Below are 20,635 nucleotides of genomic sequence, written 5' to 3' on the forward strand. Positions count from 1 at the left end.
CTTAATTTGCGTCCTTCCTTTTCTCATTATGTATTTCATATACATGTAAATATGTGAAATGCAATTAAGAAATCTAATTTTCATAGCTTCAAACTGTTGACCTTGACAATGACCATAGAACACGTCGGCCCTTAGGTTTATGACCTTAAAGCTCTCTCCTTTTCTCAGTAAGATGCTATTTCCGTATTACATGGTTCTTTGCACGTGAAATGGCGGTTCAACTGGTCGATTCGCCCGGGTGGATATACTATGGGATAAACCACAAGACAGGGCAACAGGGCTCGAAATTCATTTTAGGGAATAGGTGCACAAGTTTGTGCACCCAACCTAAAAAACTGGGTGCACAAAAAATTTGGGTGCACCATATATGTTTCATTTCTAAATAAATGTACTATAACAATGATTTTATTATTATTTTGACCCTTAGATTAAAAAATATGCTGTATACTACTATACATTTAACATCTTTACATATGTAAACCTACGAAAATATTTGGGTGCACTGGTGCTCCCACAGAAAATTGGGTGCACAGCTCCAAATTTGCCAATTGGGTGCACTAAGGTGCACATGCACACTACTCTCCAAGCAAAGGTTTGGGTTTTGGTGTATTTTTAGCATGTTTTAGGTTTTTTATCGGTTTTTTTTTGCACTGGAATTTTTCTTTCACCCAACCCTTGAAGAAAGAAAGAAAAATTCAAGTTCAAAAAAGAAACCCTGATAAAAAAAGCCTTAAAACACGCTAAAAACACACCAAAACCCAAACCTCTGCTTGGAGATAGAGTACACATGCACCCAGTATTTCGAGCCCTGTACAATAAGCGCATAATTCCACATGCGTCATATATGGCTCTTCCAAGAAGCCGTTGACATCAACGTGTTATCATAGGGGATTTACAACCTTTACCAAACTGATGCAGCGTTCAAAGCAAAATGAAAAAAATGCCTAAAGCTCTTATTTTCTTTCTTTGATCGTATCAAACCCAATTTTCTTCCATGCGTCTTTGCCGGAGCCGTTAAAATACCTAATTCAACTTAGGTACATACCAATAATATCGTTGATCCCTTCATTATGTTGAAAATGTCTCTTTTGACGTATATGAAGAAAGACCATTGCACCTTACATCCTATCAGGTGTGTCTATTGGGGCACGTTGGCTAGGCTGACGTATATGACCCTTGCCCTTAGAACACTATAATGTGATTTCTACATGGGCTTTATTACCAGTGCATTTACCGAATAATTCCTCGCCGAGGACTGAATTTTCCTCCTATTTCTTTTCCACACAGAATTACGTGGACTCTTTGTAGTACCTGTATGCTGTATAACGTTAAAAAAACTATTCTTTTAACTTCCCAAAACCCACAAATTTTGGAAAAGGTGGAACATTACGTCCTCCATGGTTTACAGAAGAGAAGTCAAACCCTTTAGACATAGTTTTAGACATAGTTATAGTTCTAGACAGCTAACGTTATCATGTAGACTTTAGTTATTTTATACTCTATGTCATTGTTCTTTTATGTTTTGTAATTTGCAATTAGCCCCCGGGCAAGAATTTGCAATAAACTTTTCATTAAAAACGTGTTTTTGCCTAATGTTCAAGCAGATACCTTTCGGTAGCAAGTATCCATCCAGAGGAGTTTTAGTGGCCGTGCAAACTCCTCTGGCCACTGAAAGGGATCTGCTTGGAGATTACGTTTGCCTACGGTATTACTAAATATATAGACTTGTATCACAAAAGCTTTCGCAAAAACTTTGAAACATTACCATTGGTATGTATGCCACCTGTCGGCTTTATAGAGAAATGCACACAGATTCTACTAGCTCTCCAAGCAGAGGTTTGTGTTTTGGCTTATTTTAAGCGTGTTTTTAGGCCTTTTTATCGGGGTTTCTTTTTTACACTGAATTTTTTTAACGCCAAGAAGTATAGAAAATCTAGTGCAAAAAAGAAACCCCGATAAAAAGGCCTAAAAACGCCTCCCAAAATAAGCCAAAACCCAAACCTCGGCTTTGAGAGTACACAGACTCTAGTGTGGATTCTGAACTTCTTCATCAGTTAGAATTAACATTTAATAGCGGCATATTTGCATCATGCTCAAAAGTTACGCACATAACAAGTTACTGTAACGTTACACAACACAAAACACAGCATAGTAACGCGTATACAACGCAGAAATACATTTGTAGCGTTCCCAATTCTCAATACGTAGAAGATATAACGAGATATAGTGCCAACGGAAATCTGTCTAACACGGTTAGTCCATTAACGGTGTGCATTTCCACATACAATATCAGCTCAAACTTCAAGGGCAAAGTGTACCGATCAAAAGCGACATCTGGCGGCCAAATGTGGCACTGCTTCCCTAGTGATTCCCATTGTAAACTGATTTTGGGAGACTGAGATACAGGCTGAGATACGTCAGGTATCAATTGATATTAAAGTGATATGTTAGGCCATAATCAAACTAGGTTAAGATGACACAACGTTACTTGTGGAATGTCATTTTTCACTTCCTTCAAAACAACAATAACTGTACAAGTCCTATGCCATTTTTGTGGTAAAAAATTATGCTGATCAAGCCATACATATATTTTATACATTGTGGAAAGGGTGACCTTTGTTGTCACATTTTTCCGACAAAAAGGTCGTTTCAACTTGCCTCATGCACCTTGAGGATCCCACCTTGAGCCGTTGCCAAAAAAAAAATGCTAACAAGTCCTCGTCATTTCTCGCGAGACTTGTCACGGAGGCACCGGAAACGAAGGTTCACCTGAAGTGGAACACAAACATCGATCGACGGAGGCACCGCGAGTTTCAGCTCTCTTGTCCGCCCGATTGCGGGCTACTTCAAGTGGTTTGAGAGGAGATTACTGGACAAAAAGGTCGCCCGAAGTCTCGGTGAGTTGCTCTTCCTTCGGTATATCGTTAAATATCGGTGAATTTCGGTAGCGTTGCGGAGAAGTTGCCCCCCTCGGTACCCACCCTCGCCTAGCCCCGGTAGGCAGCCCGTATGACACTACGTTAGCACAATATGGAAACCAGCGCCGTGCCCTTTCGGCTTTAGGTCACTTTTGTACACATAGCAGGGATTAGATACTTCCTAGTGTATTCTTTGTGTACCAAGTAGCAAACAAGTACTTTATTTTCTACGTGTGTGTACTTGTACTAGTAGTAGTAGAGTTCTAAAGTTCTGTAAACGTATGTATCGTTTTGCTTTTGTGTTGTGTAGTCTAAAAATCATTTGTTATACAATGCAAGGTGCAACTTCACAATGTTTTAAATGTCAACTCCTAAACTTTCGCTTCTCTAAAATTCGTAGAATCCTTACGTTTCGTTTTCTGTAGAGTTTGCTAAATGCTTTTTTTCTTGCTTGCTTGCAAAATTTGGCACCACCACATTTGAATAAATTGAATGCACTCAGATTAAGCGGCACTTTTTGAAGACGGGCTCTTAAAATTATCTGGATTAGACTCGATATTCCGGGCACTACCGACCCAAATCTTGGATTATCTGTTCTAGATAATTGCACGCCCTCCGATTCTGCCATAATTAACATCCTAGTTACCCTGTCAGAAGAATAATTACCGTCAAATGAAGGGGTAGAAGAATTGGAACAAAGTCGTGCATTGTTTGGCCCAGTTTGTATTTCCTTTGCAATTGTAGCCCCCCAAAAGTGGCATTCAGTACAAAATGAGTTGAAGAACAAAGCCTTAGACTTAGAAATTGTTGTCTGCCTTATGAAAACAAAAGGATTTAGCATGAAAACAGGTGAAAAAAGGTAGTTTGCTCCATAGAAAGAATCTTAACACTTTTCGTGCATTTTTCTGATACTGAAAATCTGGTCATGCATGCACAAAACATGATGCATAATTGTCACGATTCTGACTAACTCAAGAAAAATCTATCGCATTGAAAAATAGTCCCTCCTTATTTTATTAGCCAATCTCTTTCCACCACCCTTCCTTAGCCCGAAGCATTTCCTACAGTTGCTGCCATTCACAATGGAATCTCCTAAACCAAGGAACTTCCGTTTCCTAATGCCCTATCTTTAGGAATTTGCATATTATTTTCATAGATTCCCCTTGAGGACATGCCCATACGGATAGGATGTCTGTTAAAACTGTGGCAAATAAAAACATTGGCGGTTGATCCGTAAAGTGAATAAACCTGCCTATTAGGAGGGCCTGCAAGGGGGGGTCCCGACAACGCTCTACGCTGAATTCGGAAACCCTCGATTACGCTTTACGATAAATTCCAAGTGGCTACAACGCATTACGTAGAACTAAAACGGCGAATACGCTGTACGGAAAATGCAAAGAGCAGTCCGTCTACGCTTTACGTAGAATTAAAATGGCCGATTACGCTCTACGGAAAAGGGCTTGCGGGCCCCCTCATATGAGTCAGAAGTCTTCAAAAGCTACAGAAACTATATACTGTAAGGTTGGACTCAATACATAACATTCTAGTCACATATAAGGGAAAAGAAGAGTGTTTTCGCATTGTCCGCAGTTCTTTTCAACCTATACAATAGCACAGCATGTTTACATCAGTCAAGAATACTTAAGATTCAGACAAGAAGGGGAAAAGGAAGTGGGGAAGGAAGGGAAACCCTTAAGGAACTTAAATATGGCTTTCTTGGAATGTCAAGATTACATTGCTTATCAGTGGTATCGTATGTCCAAATACCCACTTCTGATGTACATAGCTATACACATTCACTTGGGAAAAGTTGAAGATGATTGAAATGACACAGCAAAAAATTGTAACAACTTTTGCATCGGCAATGCCGGTAGACTATACTGGTAGTAATACTAGTATATTTAATAATTGGTGGTCATAATGTTCAGTGAAACCAGTTTCAAGCTAGAGCAACAAACTAAACTAAACTATCTGTCTACTGTTTTGGCCAATTTTCTACTCTTTCCAGCCACTTCTGAAGTCTGGTACTAGTGGTAGAAGTCAGTTTCAAGCCAGCCAGCCAACAAAAATGCCCTTTCCTTCCCTAAAGTAATCGTAAAAGCAAGGACATCTGGATTTGAGGAGAGGAATTCAGTTTACGACCGTACCCGAGGGAAATTACTGTCTTCTTCTCTGTGTGATTGCAGGCAAGAAGACAATTACAAGATATACCTAGAAGATAAATTCTTTGTAGTCGGGGAAAATTTATAGTCTTACCAGACCTCAGGGTAAAAGTGGGGAAAGTTGTAGAGGCGGGTTAGCCTCTACCAGGCTTCAGAAGCAGCTGGAAAGAGTAGAAAGAGGGCCTGCATGGGGGGGTCTGGACAACTCTGTCCGCTAACTTTTGAGAGCCGGATACATATTACGCTGAATTCAAGAACCCTCCCCCATAACGCTTTACGATAAATTCCAAGTGGCTACACAACGCATTACGTAAAATAAAACGGCAAATTACGCTCTACGAAAAATGCACAAATTACGCTCTACATTGAACTCCGTCTACGCTCTACGTAGAATTAAAACGGCCGATTACGCTCTACGGAAAAGGGCATGCGGGCCCCCTAGAAGTTGGTGAAATGTAGAAAATATGCCAGGGGAACAGCAAACATAATTTTGCGCGAAGAAAATTGTATTTTGCAAACACTGAAATTCTAGTATGATTAATATGAATACGTCATATGTTGCCTGTTGCCGTCATTGCAAAAATGTCAAATGTACATATATACACAATACTTGTGTTTGGCGGGGAAGTCACACAGACATGACAAAGTGAAATGTTCGACAGGTGTTGATGTTTCTCTTCTCTACTGAGTGCAAAGTTTGTAGACTGATGTTTGCCAACACCCACTTTGTCATAGTCGGGGATTACAGTGCTACTGTTCAGAGTATTCAGCTGGGGAAAACAGTTAGGCCACAGCAAGTCATTTTTATGGATGACATCAGCGTGTGCATTAATTTTCGCCTGATTTTGGAAAAAAAAGAAACAAGAAATTTTGCTGCCTTCTGACAGTGGTCAACATGCCGCAAATGGGCAAAGATGTCTGTTGCCATGCCGGAAGGTGAATGGCAGATAACTATGAAGAGAGGAGACAAGAAAACACTCTGATTTCTTACTTTGATGCAGTGATATGTGATGTTGGCTGTGTATATGCGATGTTCCCACTGAATCAAAACCATTTGTACTATAATTGAGTCAATATTTTAAAATGTAGGAACCTTGTTTTTTCGGCCCACCTTGTTTTTTTTTTTTCCCGCTCACATTAGATTTGGAGTCTGCGGAGGATGTCATCCATAAAATTGACTTGCTGTGGCCTTATGCAAAAATTGGGCAAATAAACATGGGACTTGGAGTTCTGCACAGACTGGCTTTTGGCCAAGGGGTCTTTTATAACGAAAATCTGCTAAGTTGTAAAGTTGCAGAAGTTTAGATGTAAATTGCAATATTTTATGGTTATCTTTCAGGTTGATTCTTGTCATTTTTAACACCTGGTGACTATTAAGCTTTAAGTTTAACCAATAGAGAATCGGTAGTCAGGTGGCTACTTCAGTATACAAAAGGTTAGTGTTTGAGGATTTCGTTTTAGGAGAGTACTTTTTGAACCAGCCCTCCCCCCTTCCTTTAAGAATTTATTACCAGAACACCTGTATTTTCACATCCGGTGAGGTCTAGTCCTAACAACAGGACTATATTGGTACATTTGCATTCCTTGCTGTACAGGCTACTTTTTGTGTTAGTGTTTGAGGATTTCGTTTTAGGAGAGTACTTTTTGAACCAGCCCTCCCCCTTTCCTTTGTTGAAAATTTATTACCAGAACACCTGTATTTTCACATCCGGTGAGGTCTAGTCCTAACAACAGGACTATATTGGTACATTTGCATTCCTCCCTGTACAGGCTACATTGGCCTTTTTGTGTATATTATCCTCACCAAAGAGCCTTTCAATGCAGCGTGGTAAACCCCACCTACACAAATGTTTAGGTTGTTAGTTGCTTTTCAAGGGCTGGTCACTCGATAGGCCTAAATGGAGTTAGGATTATCGATAAAATACCAGATGTGTATGGCTGGTGCCTTTGTGTATGGCGACCGACGGAGGTATTCCAAACTGAATGCTTGAACATAAGTAGTCTACTTGGAGATGATATTTGCATGCCAAGATTGTTGTCTTTTTGCATTTCCGTTTACAGTCCTTTGTTGAAATAGGAGAAGCCCGCAACACATGCATGCATGCGTCCGTTTACTCTACACGAGTGCACAACAAAGTTATGCCGGGTTTTTAAAGGCGTTCGCTCGAGCTAGGGTCGCGCGGTGAAAACGTATACTTGACCGTGCCTTTTTTACGCTGGAGAGGGGGATTGTTTTCCGCGCGCGGCCGGTCGGAAGCGGTATTATGCGCCAGTCTGAAGTGGCTGATAGAATTTCATCAGTTTTTCTTGTTTTTGGTTCCGCTGTGTACGTTTATGTAAGGTCTGTTGGTCAGATCGGATTTTATGTTATGAATGCGCCGAACAAAAAAACTGTTTGGTTTGCGTCCGCCGGACGTAATAGTCCGGCCAGACACAAAGAGTTGGAAGAAAGGGAGGAAAGAAAAAAAGGTGTGTCGGTATGATTTGGTCAACCTAAACCGCAGCTGTGTCTCGTGTCTTTTGACAGTGTGGTTGCAAGCCCAGCTCATTAGGGTAGTGCTGGAGGGGCCCTCATTAAACAAACCTTTTCTTCAGTTCATACGAGAAATTGGCAGAAGCAGAAAAACGTAAACCCACACTTTAGTGACAGACAAGTCTCAACCAGGTCTCAAAATTAAAGGTGCTCCAATGGCCACTGACGACTAAAATTTAGGCTAGGACAACTAAAAAGACACTTAGCGACATTTTTGGGACAATAGAAAAATGGAAAACGTTAGAATGTCAGCCCTTCTTTTGTTTATCAGGCACACGTCCCAGTTTTTGGATCCAGAAAAGTCCCTCCAAATTTCCTGTCTACTCTGCAATTTTAGTGCACCTGGGAGTGAACATAAGCAAAATAGTTGACTTCAAGTTGAAGTTATACAATACCAAAAAAACAGGTTGGGACAGTTCATCCTCACTTCGGGACAATGGAAATTTATTTTGGGACAGTGCTGGGACAATAGGAAGAAAAGTTAATTTCGAGGCCTCCTCGCTAACAGTGAAATGTGGAAAGATCCGCTCGACTCATTACTACATTGTGGAGGCAGGTTGTCTGAAGGGTTACAGCTGGCAGTATAAACTGTAACTCAGTCACAAAAACTAACAGTGATTGCAGCGCACGCAATGTATCACTATAAAACTGTCGGCGGTGGCGTTTTTGATGGCAAATGTCAAGTGAAGTGTGTGCACTCTTTTTATAAACTACTTAAACTTTTTGACTAATGACATCCGAGGTCAATTTATTGAAAAAGGTCAGCCTAGTACCTAAAGCCGTAAAGGGGTTGTGTGATTAACCTCTCGCATACTGAAGTAGCCGTTTGGTTACCAATTGTCTGTTGGTTAAGAGGTTAGGTAGCATGGAGGAGGTTAAACAAACACTATAGTTTGGACATGTGTGAACTGCAGTAGCTAGGAAAGATACCGCGGGAAATCGTGTTACGTTGGGGATCTGTTCTGCCTTGGGAAGGGATAAACTCGCAATGAGTATTGTGTATCCGGTGAAAATCTTTCCGATGTAGGTTGTTTACCAAGCATGGTACGTCAACCGTGCATTCGTATTCTGTTTGAATGCAAAATAGAGAAACAGAGAAAAGGGATTCCAGGGCAAGCCTTCAGGCTCAAAACACAGCTAGCAGTAGCAGAGTTTTCTTCAATTAAGATCCAACAGAGAACACTTGTTTTATCACTTCTTTAAAAAGGCATCCAATGCGATTTCAGGGCAGCAAAATTGTAAATATGCTGACTAAGGCAATCTTTGTGATATTGACACATACTGCTTCACATTTAGCACATTTGAGTCAGTATTTCATAATTTGGGCTTTTCAAACTGCAGAAACAAGCCCCAAGATGAGTCTTTTATTTTCTGGGTGGTACCTTAAAAATCAACCAAGGGCCCTTCCAGTAACCATTTTCCGTCAGAATTTTGGGAATTTTTGCTCCATGAGGTTCAACATACACTGGGATAGTGTGGTTTCAACTCAGTATGTAGATAAATGGCTAGAATATTGGCTTCGAAAAATCGGGTTTCCAAGCCCTAAAAACTGCATTGTACATGTATGCCTTTAATTTCACCAACAAATGCGCTGTAACTCAAAACCCCCGGAATTCTTACTGTACCCCTCTCTGAACCAACCAGGCTTATGCTAACTACTAGAGTAGAAAACATGAATTCGGAGTCTTAACCCCTTTCTTTGTTGTAGAGCACATGACTAGAATGAAAGAACCGAAAGAAAAGGATGTCCCCTAGCCCATAGCAAATACTTGAGGGCCTGCATGGGGGGGTAGTGATTACGAATTATGCAAAATTTTCGCGATTACGAATTACGTTAACGTCTCGGAGCTGATTACGACTTTACGATTTGCGGCTAATGTCCTATTACGAATTACGTTGATTTTTGCGGAGGCTGCCTACGGATTACGAAGTCTAAAAAGGCCTGATTACACCTTACGAAAAAGGGCATGCAGGCCCAAATACTTGTGTAGCACGCCAAGTCTTGCACACTGTTGTTTTTGGCATTTATTACGTTCCTTGTGTTGAAAACTTGCTTTGAAGGAAGTGAAACGAACTCTGGAAGGGCTGGAGCTCTTTTCAGCCTTGAGGAATGGTGGTAGATTGCACACAAAGCTAGCCTGTTGACATAAACACAGGTTGGTTACTGCTGAAAAAGAGAAGTCCAAAATGACATTGTGTGGAAAGGTTTCGAGCAGTCGGCCAAATTCTTCCAGTGAAGGGGCGTTGAAAGGGGGGACTTTTTGACGATAAAAAAGTAGGACAAGGTAATGGTAGAGCTATAGGAGGGCCTGTAAGGGGGGCTCCCGACAACGCTCTACGCTGAATTTGGAAACCTCTCAATTATGCTTTACGTTAGATTCCAAGTGGCTACAACGCATTACGTAGAATTAAGCGCCGAATACGCTCTACGCAAAAATATTAGAGCGGTCCGTCTACGCTTTACGTACAATTAAAACGGCCGATTACGCTCTATGGAAAAGCGCTTGCGGGCCCCCATATAGTAGCATGAAAAAATGTGTCCAACATACAAGAAAAACTTTGAATAAAATCAGTATCTTCCAACAGGAATACAAAAGTTGCATTAGGATTTTAGAATACGTTGCTTTAACGAAGTTATTCAATGATCATTTAGTCAATTTTAACTTGAGATTTGAAAATCTTTTGTATGTTGAACAATTCTCCAATTAACAAATTTGCATCTAATTGGTTATTGGGTCCTCAACTGTCATCTAATTATATGTCTCAAAAAAGGTGTTTTGCTTGAAGGTAGATTAGGAGGAGCCTGTGTCATTCAAATGTGCATCTGTTTTGGAAAGAACTGGCAAGAGTTCATCTGGTCCAGTTCACTGACGTTATGTATTTGGAGAAGAAGAAGAAACTGAGCAAAAGCAATATGTTTTCCTTATGACAATACAATACAACACTTAGGCCACACCAATTTAATATTCAGCCACTGGAAGTACGGTGTCTTCAAAAATGCCAACTTACTTTTTAAGAGTGTACCTTATACATAGAGATATAAGAGGACCTGCATGGGGGGATAGTGATTACGAATTGTGCAAACTTTTCGCCACCGATTACAAATTATGTCTCAAAGTTGATTATGACTTTATGCTTTGCAGCTAATGTACTATACGAATTACGTTGATTTTTGGGGAGGCTGCCTACGGATTATGAAGAGTAAAAAGGCCTGATTACGCCTTACGAAAAAGGGCATGCAGGCCCACATATAATAGCCTCCATAGCATGCCAAAAACTGGGGGTTTGGGGGGTCTTCATGGTCTTTGGGAGCTTTTATGTGCTATTTTCTGATTGCATATACTATATAGACAACATAGCAGACCTGGTTGAAATAACTGGGCTAATCAGAAAACAGCCGAAGACCACCAAATTAAACCCCCAGTTCTATAAGCCTGCTATGGAGGCTACACATATAATACATAGTCAGGACAGCATTTTATAGCAAACAAATGTTGAAAGGAAGGAAGCCCTTTGGCTAGACTACAAGGCCTTTGATTTCCCCACAAGTGGCCACCTCTACAGGTGTGTTAATTGCTTCCTTTGTCTGACCTTTTAGTCACCCCACCTGTTGGCATACATTTTCCTTTGAAAGCATATCATTACATTGGGACAATACCCTATGCGCATATCAATGAGTTGTTGCCCGCACGGCTGTTTTTATAGCTAGATGGCAATCACAGCATTTGTTTTGTGCCGTTTTTCAAGCCGTTGAATATTTACTGACAGTCCGAAATTGCTTACTTCCTGTAGAACAACTTCAGCTGTATTTTGGGTTTGAAATTGACACCACAGAAAGTCCAAATTGACGTTGCATGAACTGGATTTTGTGTGATTTTAGCTGCTAGATGTTTACGAAAAGGTTTTTCTGTTTTCAATTTCTTTGGTTTGGGAGGTAAAAAGTGGTGGAAGAAAAGAGATGGGCTCTTCCTTACAATACTGTGCCCAGTGGATTAACAGTAGGGTCTTGTGGTGTAACAGCAGAGCATTCGGCTCGGAACCAAGAGGTCCCGGGTTCGAATCCTGCCAAGACACAAACCTTGTACCCTTGGGAAAGGCACTTTATAGTTACACGACTTTCCTCACTTCACTCAGGTGAAAATGAGTATGCCAGAATGATCATTTAAAAAAAGAAAACCAAAACCAACAATAACCCACTGCCCCTAGGCCCCCTACGGCCTCAAAAAGGCTATATTCCTTTATATTTGGCCGATTCAGCATTATATATTATGTAGACAAGTTGTATGGTGAAAGCTATCCCTCCACTGACTTGAAGTTACCCCAAACTGTTAGGTTACTGCTTTTCGATCTGTTGTATAATACAGCCTTATTACAGGTGTGGACAGCTGTCGGCAATAGTTAGTGAGAAAAAGTGGGAAGAATTACTACAGGTTTGTTGCAACACAATGGAAAAGGAAGTCAGGCTACACAGCTTTAATGGGTAGAGTTTATCCGCTCTTTAATTGGATGATCTCTGCCACTGAGTGACAAGAACAAAACTCAACATGGCCTTGTGAGAAAGAAATGGACTGCACAGATGTTTTTCCTGCTTACAAGGCTACAGGGACCTAGAAATGGATTAGCCTCCTTTGCAGATATTTCTAGCAGCCTGTGTAGACCTTTCTAGCAGCTTGCGCTTGTTTCTATCTAGGAGTTCTTCTTGTTTCTTTGAACGAGATGGTTTCTTTTCTCTTGGAGCCCCCCAATATATTATATATTATAAATCTCTAAGTAGATAATAGTATACGGTGGCAAGCCATTTCAATTCACTGTTAAACATTGTTGGGAAATTCTTTGTGAAGTATAATTTGTCCCTTATAGTTCCAAGTTGTGCAATATTTCTTACCCTGCAATAGATCACCTGAAATTTTGGATTGCAAGCCTTCAAAAATGCAATTTCCCGCATTTTTGAGTGGTTGTCGGTGGTCCTTCGGATGTTTTCCTACATTTGCCCAAGATTCTTGTTAATTTGACGGATTGGTTTTTAAAAAATTCCTTAACATGCCACAAAGTTCCTGTAATTGACGGCAAAAACTGGAGCTGGCTAGAGCTCTGTACATTATATTAGGCTAGGCTCATTAGGCAGCAGGGAGATGGTTTTAAAAAACACTCCATGTAATTTGAGAAGTAAGTAGCAATGATCATTTTCATGGTGGATTATCCCCCTAACTGATCCCCATATCACCAGATTAGCTTATCTCCCACAGATCAGTGTGATCCCTGTCCCTAGGGTCAAGTGTCTTCCTGTTGTCACCAGTTTTCAGAATTACAGGAAGGCTAGCCTCTACCAGGCTTCGGGTGGTAGCTGCAAGAGTAGAAATCGGACAAATAGAGAGATAACATGCCAGGGGAGTTGGTCTGCTGGAGAGTACAGTTTTCCGCATCCTTGCATGTTATCTCTCTATGTGGTTGATTTCCTGGGACCCAAGTTCACCCCTGGGAGCCCCCATGCAGACCCTCATAGTTTTCTCTGATTTCCTGGGACCCAGGTTCTCCCCTGAGTGCCCCCATGGAGACCCTCATAGTTTTTGCTGATTCAACGTAGAGCATAATTGGCGTATTTTGTGTAGAGCGTTTTGTCCGTTTAAATTCTACGTAATGCGTTGTAGCCACTTGGAATTTATCGTAAAGCGAAATCGAGAGATTTCCAAATTCAGCGTAGAGCGTCGTCGGGACCCCCCCATGCAGGCCCCCTCATACTATAGTTTTTGCTGACTTCCTGAGATCCAGGTTTCCCCCTGAGTGCCCCTATGGAGACCCTCATAGTTTTCTCTGATTTCCTGGGACCCAGGTTCACCCCTGAGTGCCGCTCTAATTCAGCGTAGACCCCCCCATGCAGGCCCCCTCATACTACAGTTTTTTCTGATTTCCTGAGACCCAGGCTCCCCCCTGAGTGCCCCCCATATTTGGGATTTTTGCGCCAGGGCAGCAGGGTAAGGTGATACAGGACAGGAAGTCTTTGATTCATGCCCCGGGCAGGTGGGAAACAAAACTGACCAGCAGGCAAAGGAACATGCCATCTAGGGAAAAATAAAAGGGGGTGGACAGGACACATAAAAAAGCTTTATGCTTCATCTGAAGCATTATGTTTCAGGTTGACAGGAGCAGAAATTTGGCTGCATGGATTGGTCAACAACATTTGTAATCTTATGTGCTAGCTATGTTCTTTTTGTTTTGAACAGTTCATAGTTGACTTAACTCATCAGCAAACCTGTTAATTTTTGTTTATCTTCTATTTTATATAGGATGCCTGATTTATTTGACAACAGGAAAACTTTGTATATACAGTATAACACTACATTTTAAGTCAATACTGCTATTCATAGTACAGTAATATTTGCTGAGAGGCAACTGCTATGCACGAATGGTTGATGGTACCAGTCAACACTTGTCTGGTCAGACCATTACCTGTAGGCACCTGTAGATATGCTTGATGGACGGTGGGAAAGTTGGCCTAAATTTTTCTGAATCAGGATAATATCTTGCGAAATCCGTAATGTATTATGCATAGCACTTAGGCAGAATGTCTCATATAAGGTCGTATTCGCACATATAAGGTTAACACTCCGTCTGTAGTTCCTAAATGTTTTGTCAGAAAAAATATGGTCTGCAACAAGCAAAATTCTGATGCCACGTTGCCAAAAATCCAACGAAAACTGTGAAAAATGTTGGGTCTTGCTAGTGATGCATACCTAAACCCAATTTCAGGTTCAGGTCCGGATTCAAGTCCAGAGGTTTAGGTTCAGTTCCGGACTTGTAAGTTCGGACCTAGCTAAACCCATGACATATACAAAATTGCATGTTGGCAACCTTACAATGTTGTATGGGTAAAACTGTGTCCACATAACATGGAGGCGGACACTTGACAATGCCCGATGGCAATGTTTTCTTCGTTTTGCAGCACAGATTTTGCAATCTACGGAAGGTTTGAGGTGGTTTGGAAAGAAAAGGGGTATGTGAAATGGTCTTTTATGGTAATAAGCCCGGACTCGGTTCTTAACTTTTAGGTTTTTTTGGACTTGAACCTAAACATTCTTACAAGTCCGGATCCAAGTCCAGTGAACCGGTACACGGCACTACTCCCCATAAAAAAGTGGGCCTTTCCAATAACAATCCCCCCAGCCCTATGTTGAAGAGGGATGACAGACAAAGTGTGGGAGGGATATTTTTTGTTTGCCGCCTTGTCAACAGCAGGCATTAGGCCATGGACTGTGCAGCCCTGGATGGCTGCACTTTGGGCACAGTCTGTCGTATGGCCCGTATCGATGTCTGCTCCAGTTTATGTTTTTCCTCACTCTCCCAGGCCATTATATACTGGATGCAAATTTTTGGTTGCCACATTAGGCCACACCAATTCAATTTGTTGGTTCTCGGATTCGTCTCTTCGTTTTTTTCTCATTTGCAAAAAAAAAAAAAGATTCTGGTTCTGAATCAACTCAAAAATGTGTGTATATTTTACCCCCAACAGTTAAGGAAAGTCAATTTCTTCCTAGTTGTTACAGTTTTTCCATCTATCAATGCAGTGGTTTGATTAAAAGTTTAAAATTCATTGTTTAAATCTTGACCCAGCCTTTTGTGTTGACTTAATGGTTTTTATTGTAGCATTTTGGGCTATAATAGGATGCCTAGACCTGTTTTTATTTTTTCACCCCGTCGCTTCATATTTTTTCTGAAAAAAATCTGAGAACCAACAAATTAAATAGGTGTGGCCTTAGAGAGGGATGTGTTCGCATGTTTAGGCTCCAACCATTGCAGAAGGGGTCATATTCTTCAGATGTTAATTGATATGAGCACCCAAGTGGTATCAAATATCTGAACGTTTGTTTGGATAGTTGTCACCTACCATTGAGGCTGAACCTGCAAAGTTTGGTACCAGTAAAGTACTGGAACCAAAAGCTAAAACATGTATATGATCTTATGAAAATTATAATTAGGCCACCCAAATTTAAATTGTTGGTTCTCGGATTTTTTCAGAAAAAAATGAAGCGACAGGGCGAAAAAAAAAGAAATAAAAACAGGTCTAGGCATCCTATTATAGCCCGAAATTCTACAATAGGAGCCATGAAGTCAACACAAAAGGCTGGGTTAAAATTCAAACAATGAATTTTGAACTTTTAATCAAACCACTGCATTGATAGATGGAAAAACTGTAACAACTAGGAAGAAAAGGACTTTCCTCAACTGTTGGGGGCAAAATATGAGCATTTTGAGTAGATTCAGAACCAGAATTTTTTTTCTTTTGCAAATCAGAGAAATGAAGAGGCAAATTCGAGAACCAACAAATTAAATTGGTGTGGCCTTATCATAGATCTAGTCATTTCTAAAAAAAAACTTTTTCGGAATTTCAGCACATGGACATTTTTTTATGATGCCTATTTAATTTTGGGTTTTGTTATTTTTTTCTTTAACTGTGACACACCCAATCTAGCCTAAACTTTTCCCATAAAAACAATAAGATACACCTCATTTATTTTACTAGCAAAGGTGTACCCAAAAATCACCCATGTGTTTCTAGTAATTACAGCTTACGAATGTCATTTTCTATACATGAACAAGACTAAAAATCAAATCTTATAGATTGAGATTGTAAACAAAAGTCACATTGTTACAAAGTCACTATGCACTAGGAGTAACATTTGATAGAATTTATTAAAAGGAATAAAGAGAAAATGTCATTTTTGAGGCCCAATTTACACAATGTACATTGACGTCATACATTGTATAGCACACACCTAGATGGCATTTAAAATATCACAATAGGCACTGCCCAGAATACACCTATTGTATCTTAAAAGTTCACACAGAGGTTGGGTTGTACATTTGGTTTAAAAGTCATGGCTACATTATATTATCATGAAAGTTCATCTGTGTTGGTAGTTACATGTTCAGAGTTCAACTTTTTTGTGTTGGATTGAAAGTTTGAACTCTCAACAAGGCTACATTATGTTTTTCCACTCTCCAAGCAGAGTTTTTTTTTCTTATTTTTGGCGTGTTTTTAGGCTTTTTATCTGGGTTTCTTTAATTTTCTTGCACTGACATTTTTTTCACACATCTTTTCCCCTTTCCTACTACAAGGCACCACTTGAGTCTGTCAATATGCAGTAATGTGTATTTCCTTTACAATTCCAGGGGCATTTCCTTATGTTTTCCCAGCCTCTGCTCAAGAACTGGTGATTCACTCACTAGATCTAGTTTGTCATCTGTATGTTGTTTCCCCATGCTTGGGGGCAATGCCCTTTTCCGTAGAGCGTAATCAGCCATTTTACTTCTATGTAGAGCGTAGACAGACCGTAGCCTCTTCCAGGCTTCGGGAGGCGGCTGGAAAGAGTAGAAATTGGCCAAGTAGAGAGATAGCATGCCTAGGGAGTTGGAACAGTTTACCGCTCCCTTGGCATGTTAGCTCTCTATTTGGCAGATTTCTACTCTTTCCAGCAATCTCCCGAAGCCTGGTAGAGGCTAGACAGACCGTTCTAATTCAACGTAGAGTGTAAGTGGCGCATTTTGCGTAGAGCGTAATTCGCCGTCTTGTTTCTGCGTAATGTGTTGTAGCTACCCGGAATTTATCGTGAACCGTAATAGGGAGGCTTCCCAAAGTCAGCGTGATATGTAGCTGACTCTCAAAATCTAGTGTAAAGCATTGTCGGGACCCCCCCCCATGCAGGCCCTCGTGCTTGTGCCTCAGATGTTGTGAGTATATTCCCCTGACAGTCAGAGACCTTTCCACACTCCACTCTCCCCTGTGCATCTGTTTCCTGCAACTGTTGGCACCCAAATATGCAGGGGGCGGCTGGACTAGTCACCCAGCCAACTTTCTGCCTTCTGTCTTCCACACTGGACAGATGTGCTGTAGTCTTTCTAAAGTTGATGTTGAATAGTATCTTCTAAGGCCACAGCAAGTAAATTTTATGGATGACATCCTCCACAGACTCCAAATCTAATGCGAGCAGGTGGAAAGAAAACAAGACTGGCCGAAAAAAACAAGGTTCCTACATTTTAAAATTTTGACTCAATCATTGTACAAATGGTTTTGATTCAGTGGGAACATCACATACATGTATACACAGACAACATCACATATTACAATACTGCATCAAAGTAAGAAACAAAACATTAAATCAGAGCCTTTTCTTGTCTCTTTTCATAGTTATCCACCTTCCGGCATGGTAACAGACATCTTTGCCCATTTTCAGCATGGTAACCACTGTCAGAAGGCAACAAAATGTTTTTTATTTTTCAAAATCAGGCAAAAAATTAATGTCATCCTTAAAAATTACTTGCTGTGGCCTAACTGGTAGGTTCAGAACAGGAAATAGCATAACTGGAAGTTCTTCTGCAATACCAAAGAAAGCTGCCAGGGAGTTCTAAGTTTAATAATTTCTTTGATATGTGAAGACCTAAATACAGACCAAGTTTCATGTTAATTCATCCATAGTTTCTTTAGTTATCGTGCTAAACCACATACATATGATACATACACACAAACAACCACTACCAAAATTATAACTTAAGACTTAAGTAATAAAGACCACAATATATTATTTCTAAAATGATCGAAAGCAAAATGTTGTAAGCTTAGACTAACTTAGAGAGTACTTATTCATAGGATGAAGTGTCGTTTTGTATGCATTAGGTCAAAAGTCAGTGCTTGGCACCTCTTGCAACCAGGTCATTGCCAAATGGAGCATTTAACCGTGACCGACCCAAAGGTCTATTGAAGAGACCTTGTTTACAACTTGGTTTGCCAATAGGAGTGGTTGAAAAAGCCTTGTTTCTTTTCATTATGCAGCATTCAGGGTGTAACTCAGTAGGTAAATTGTCCGCGGCACTCCTACAAGTCGTTGCTGTTTTTACACGTACATTTTTGCCACAAACAATTCAACTTTAAAACGGTTCACAAAGTCTAACAAAAATCTTGGTCGATTTTTGTACCAAATGTTGATTTTGAAGTGTCATATTTGCATTTAGTTTGAATCTTGTAACATGTTATTTGAATGAAGCTTCTCAAGTCTTGTACGTTTCTTCCAACTGAAAAGATTTTAATGTACAGTCCCCTTTTGTTGTTGTCCAATTGAAATACTGTAGTTCCTGATTTTTTCATGGTACTTTTATGTTTTTGCAGTTTTCTCAGTCACTTCTGTACCTTAGTTTGCCTACTTTCTTTTTTTCTGTACCTGATACCACATATATTTCCGTGAACACCTCTATTTTCCTCAGACCAAGAACTTTACTACATAAAGTGAATTATAGGGGGGATGCCCTTTTCCGTAGAGCGTAATCAGCCGTTTTAATTCAATGTAGAGCGTAGACGGACCGCTCTAATTCAGCCAGCTCTCAAAATTTAGCATAGAGCGTTGTCGGGATCCCCCCATGCAGCCTCCCTTACAGTAGCCTTGCTGTGTCCTTCAGTCTTCAGACTCCTTCCCCCGTACTATTAATGCTCCATCCCCAAGCTGTCCTTCCCCCTGCTATTAATGCTCCATCCCTAAGCCAAGCCAATCTTCCCTGCTGTTGTACAGGAGCGTAGAGCATTGTCGGGACCCCCCTATATGCTATATAGCCTTGCCTTGTCCTTCAGACTCCTTCCCCCTTGTTATTAATGCTCCATCCCCAAGCCGTCCTTTCCCCAGTTATTAATTCTCCATCCCCAAGCCAAGCCAATCTTCCCTGCTGTTGTACAATTCAGGAGCGTAGAGCGTTGTCGGGACCCCCCAATATAGCCTTGCCATGTCCTTCAGACTCCTTCCCCCTTGTTATTAATGCTCCATCCCCAAGCCGTCCTTCCCCCTGTTATTAATGCTCCATCCCCAAGCCAATCTTCCCTGCTGTTGTACAATTCACTACAGATCAAAGATCACCCATGTGACTCATCCACCCTCAATGCGGGAAATGCATCAATGCGTTCTTCCTTTGCCTTCCTCAATATAGGAAACAAGCCCAACCAGTTTCCTTAATCCAGCGGATACCCCGCACACGGAAAAAACAACCGCCAACTGTTGGATAGTTTCGGGTCAACTTTTCAACAAGGTGAGTTTTCGACAGAGATTCTGAATTCTGTTTCTAAAATCCAAGGTTTTAAGCTATTTAGAAACACAAGTAATGGAGACTTAGTGTCAAAACAAATCAGGAAATTGGGGACTTGCCTTGCATACAAAGTTGTTTTTTGTGTCACGTATGCAGGACCAAGGAGTGCCCTTTGGTTGTTTATTAGGCCACAGCAAGTAATTTTATGGATGACATCAGCACGCGCATTAAATTTCGTCTGATTTTGGAAGAAAAACAAAAAATTTTGTTGCCTTCTGACAGTGGTCAACATGCCGAAAATGGGCAAAGATGTCTGTTGCCATGCCGGAAGGTGGATGGCAGATAACTATGAAGAAAGGAGACAAGAAAAGGCTCTGATTTAATGTTTTGTTTCTTACTTTGATGCAGTGATATGTGATGTTGGCTGTGTATATGTGATGTTCCCACTGAATCAAAACCATTTGTACAATGATTGAGTTAAAATTTTAAATTGTAGGAACCTTGCTTTTTCCGCTCGCCTTGTTTTTTTTCGCCCGCTCGCATTAGATTTGGAGTCTGCGGAGGATGTCATCCATAAAATTTACTTGCTGTGGCCTAAAGTAGTGTCCTTTGGTTGTTTATTGGATGTGAAGTAAAAGAGGTTAATACAGTTGACTTCATTACTAGTGATTGACACTTGTCTGTCAAATCACTGGTGGTATAGATGGTGAACAAAACATTTGACAGAAATGATGACATCTCATCAATTACCATGTCTTTGTTAGTTGTCATTGTCATTGTTATGATGTTTGACAGTTTTCTGACAATAACTGTTCAATTGACAGTTTTCTCTCCATTGACTTTTCATAAAAACTTGAGTCTTTTTAATGAAGTTATTTGGGTATCAACTATCTATTGAGTCTAGTTGGAGTAAATGTCTTGATTCCCTGTATCCAATACAAGTTTTATGCCTGTAGGCTATC

The 20,635-nt window shown here is 40.5% G+C and overlaps 1 long non-coding RNA gene across 1 annotated transcript; it reads left to right on the forward strand.

Moving 5' to 3' along the window:
* Positions 1–2,737: 2,737 nt before the first annotated feature.
* On the forward strand, positions 2,738–19,624 carry LOC109468762. The gene is made up of 2 exons (XR_002140145.1): positions 2,738–2,897; positions 19,578–19,624. It is a non-coding gene; the product is annotated as an uncharacterized LOC109468762 (long non-coding RNA).
* The last annotated feature ends 1,011 nt before the right edge of the window (positions 19,625–20,635 follow it).

This window comes from Branchiostoma belcheri, unplaced genomic scaffold (genome assembly GCF_001625305.1).
Source record: "Branchiostoma belcheri isolate BF01 breed outbred unplaced genomic scaffold, Haploidv18h27 scaffold2, whole genome shotgun sequence".
NCBI classification, from domain to species: Eukaryota; Metazoa; Chordata; class Leptocardii; order Amphioxiformes; family Branchiostomatidae; genus Branchiostoma; species Branchiostoma belcheri.